Source organism: Lycium ferocissimum, unplaced genomic scaffold, assembly GCF_029784015.1.
Source record: "Lycium ferocissimum isolate CSIRO_LF1 unplaced genomic scaffold, AGI_CSIRO_Lferr_CH_V1 ctg15558, whole genome shotgun sequence".
NCBI lineage: Eukaryota > Viridiplantae > Streptophyta > Magnoliopsida > Solanales > Solanaceae > Lycium > Lycium ferocissimum.
Window position 1 is genome coordinate 15,029 of NW_026716108.1, and position 3,730 is coordinate 18,758.

General features: G+C 39.9%; 1 non-coding gene across 1 annotated transcript; it reads right to left on the reverse strand.

Moving 5' to 3' along the window:
- Positions 1-3,395: 3,395 nt before the first annotated feature.
- LOC132042480 (small nucleolar RNA R71) lies at positions 3,396-3,501 on the reverse strand. Its single transcript, XR_009411490.1, has one exon. It is a non-coding gene; the product is annotated as a small nucleolar RNA R71 (small nucleolar RNA).
- Positions 3,502-3,730: the final 229 nt, after the last annotated feature.

The following is a 3,730-nucleotide window of genomic DNA, read 5'->3' on the forward strand; positions in this document are numbered from 1 at the left end:
AAGATTATACGGTATGTACGCTTTACTTTTATGCATATGGGTTGTGTGTGGCCAATTTATATTGCTATTGTGTTGTGGCCCCGTGAGGCAATGTTATTATGGGTTGTTGTGATAGGATGGTAGTGCCATATTACAGGGGAGACTCTGGCAAAATTTTTATAAAATCCCCGATGACTTAACATTTGAGGACGAATGTTCCAAAAGGGGGGAAGAATGTTACACCTTGGAAATTTCCCCTTAGCATAAGGTTAATGGACTCACGAAGGGCACGACGTATACGAGGTTTGGACAAGTAAGAAATAGTCTTTATGGTCCTAATTAAGATTTCCAAAGATATTCGAGTTAAGGAAAGAAAGTTGTTAAGGAAAGCGAGTTATAAGTTGAGTGTGTCGAGCAAAATTACGAGCATTGAGTTAATGATATTTTAATGATACTTTGAGGAAGAGTTATAACGTCCCTTAGATTGCTAATGAAGTGATAAAAAAGTGTTAAGAAGGTTCCATAAGGATTGTAGAACAAACGAGACGACAGGAACAACTTTGGTGGAAGTGTGAGTTCCACGACCATGTTCCACGGACCGTGGAAGGTTCCGTGGAACTGCCAGCAGAGATGGCGGCTGGCTGTTCATGAACCACGACCAGAACCACGGCCAACACAAGGTTCCACGGACCGTGGAAGAGTCCGTGGAAGTCCCGACGGGCTGAACTTAGTTCAATTATATAATGATGTTCCCACTTCATTTATTTCATTTTCCACACCCTTCTTCAACCTCTCAAGACCTCTAGAACCTTCCATATATTTCATCCACAGGAAAACAAAGGAAATCAAAGATCAACAACAAGAATTGAAGTGAATCAAGTGTATGAAACCTCACTAAAGTCATCCAAACCAAGAAATCCCAAGAAAGGTGAAATAGGGTTTTGTAAAGGGTGTACTACCATTCAAGGCTTATTCCTCCATCATCTAAGTTGAATTTCATGACCTTACCATGTTGCTTGAAGCGTTGATAGGTTGAAACACTTGAATTGTAGAAGAGTATAGAAAGTGAGTCATAAATGGGTGAATAGTGTCATTATTGAGTAGTAGTTGGAATGAATCAAGAAAATGGATATATTGAGATTATATATACGTTATAAATGAAATTTAGAACATGGAATAAGTATTGCATGAGAAAGAACGTGATAATGGACTTTGGTCATGATTATGGAGAATTTGGAGTGAGATCGTGAAATACGAATAATGAATGAATGACGATTGTTGTTATGATATTGTGATTAATGTTATGAATGTTGGGAGTTGATATGGAATATGGCGGAAGTCGTATAAACAAAGGAAACGCTGCCCAATTTTCTTTAGCTTTAAGAAGCACGTTCTTATAATGGTGTAGCTAATATCGATACGAATTCTCTTGAAGGTAAAACGTGTGCATTCAAGGAGAACAAGAAAGCGAGAGAATAGTTAAACGACGAAGGTATGTAAGGCTCAACCTTTCTTCCGAAGGCATGAATCCTATGCATGATTTTCCTCCTTCTTTATGAATTTCCTATACTTCGAAGGACCAAAAGCCTATGTTCACGAATAGTCATATGAGATAAGAAATACGCTACGATTACGATGATGATAATGATGTTGACTATGATCCATTGATGTCTTCCCTATGTGTACTCACCTTAAAACGTTAGTCACTCCACGGTGAGATGTAACGCTTATGATTACTCCATAACGTAATCGGGGGTCCACGACCTTACGTCACCCCGACACAGCTATAATTGCTTTCAAGTTCTAATACATGTTTGATGTTATATGTATGATGATGTTAAGTTATGATAAATTCATGATATGTCTATGAAATGAATGATAATGATAAGTGTATGATATGTACGATGATGTGATTCCACCGCGCCTAGTTGGCCGGACATGTCACCGCTAAGGCGGGTCGCTGAGATTCCACCGTGCCTAATTGGCCGGGACATGTCACGCTACGGCGGGGTCGGCTATGATTCCACCGCGCCTAGAGGGCCGGACACGATCACCACTAGTGGGTTGCATATGATGGTTACCCGGACGAGGGTTAACGATATGATGATGTATGATTGATATGATGATGCATGTATAGTATGTTAATGTATATGCTATGATGATCTCTATGATATGCTACGTATGATATATGTATAAAATAAGTCCACACAAAAGCTATATCTCCATCCATGCCTTATGATTTTCCTATTATGTTCCTTTCATTCATGCCTTACATACTAAGTACAATGTTCGTACTGACGTCCGTTTTCTTTGGACGCTGTGTTCATGCCCACAGGTAGGCAGGGAGGTGATCCAGACTCATAGGAGCTAGTAGCTGATTGAGAGCACTCCATTTTCCGGAGGTGCCATTGATTAATCTTTTGGTACACATATGTATATATTCATATTTTGGGCACGACGGGGTCCTGTCGCGTCCATATGTTTAGTACTCTAGTAGAGGCTCGTAGATACGTATGTGTGGGCAATATGGTCTCACCGGTCTTTATGTATATGTATGTATATATATTATTTTGATAGCCGAAGGGCTTACGTTTATGAAAGCAAATATGTTTCAAATGTTAATAGTTTTCTATGATCACGAGTATATATTATAAATGAGAGCAGACGAGTAGCAGAATGAGCGGTGTTCGGTGGTTAGCCCCGAATACCCGTCATGGCTTGTAGTCCGGGTCGTGACAAATTGCCTAGTATATTGTTCCTTGTGGGATTCGACCCCGACTCATAGTTGGGTAATTATATTGCATACGACCGTGTACACTTTCTCTTTGAGGAGTGGATTTGGAGTTTATTAATTTTAGTCCGTTGTCGGGGGAATACGGTTTTGAAATTACTAAATAGTGTTTGCTTTGATTGAAGTCTTTTGCTTATTCCATCACACCTTGTTTGCTACTCTGTGTAAACCAGGTGAACATGAATCAGAATCAGCAAAATCAACGCGATCTTTAGTAACGTGGGAATCGATTGAATAATCGTGCGAATGAATCAGATGATGAGAATGTTTTTGCCGATCTTGTTCCGCAGGAGGATTAAGCATCGTTGCTATTGTTCATCCTCGAGTTGGATTTCGCTAGCGTGAAAATTGACTCCTCTTTATACCGCTTGTGAAGCTGAGGATACTTTCGAAACTCTACCGAGAATGACCCTCAACGTCATTTGCAAAATTTTGGGGATGTGTGTGCTAATCACATCCAAAAAAATGTTTCACAAGATGCTATTCGGCTGAGGTTATTCAAATATTCCTTAGCTGGAGATGCAAGAAGATGGTTTGAGAAGCTGCCCCGAAATTCGATTACTACACGAAGAGCAGGATGGACTCGCTTTTCTCACAAAATGGTACCCTCCTAGCGTAAAGGCCGAAATTCGTGACAAGATCTATGAATTTAAGCAACAACCGGGGGAACAACTATATAAAGCCTGGGAGAGATTCAAGGAGTATTTGCAGAAGAGTGCGAATCATGGTTTTTTGGATTACATATTAATGGAGAAGTTCTACCGAGGGCTAGATCCGATTCAGCCTTGATCGGTTGCTAATAATACAAATTGATGGTTGCTTCATGAACAAATCTTATCGACGAGTGACCAACATACTTAACAAGATGACTACTCATAATCAGGCTTGGTACTCAAACAATGCTGATGTTATACCGTATAGTAGTGCTATGATCCAGAATATAGTAAAGGATAATCAAGA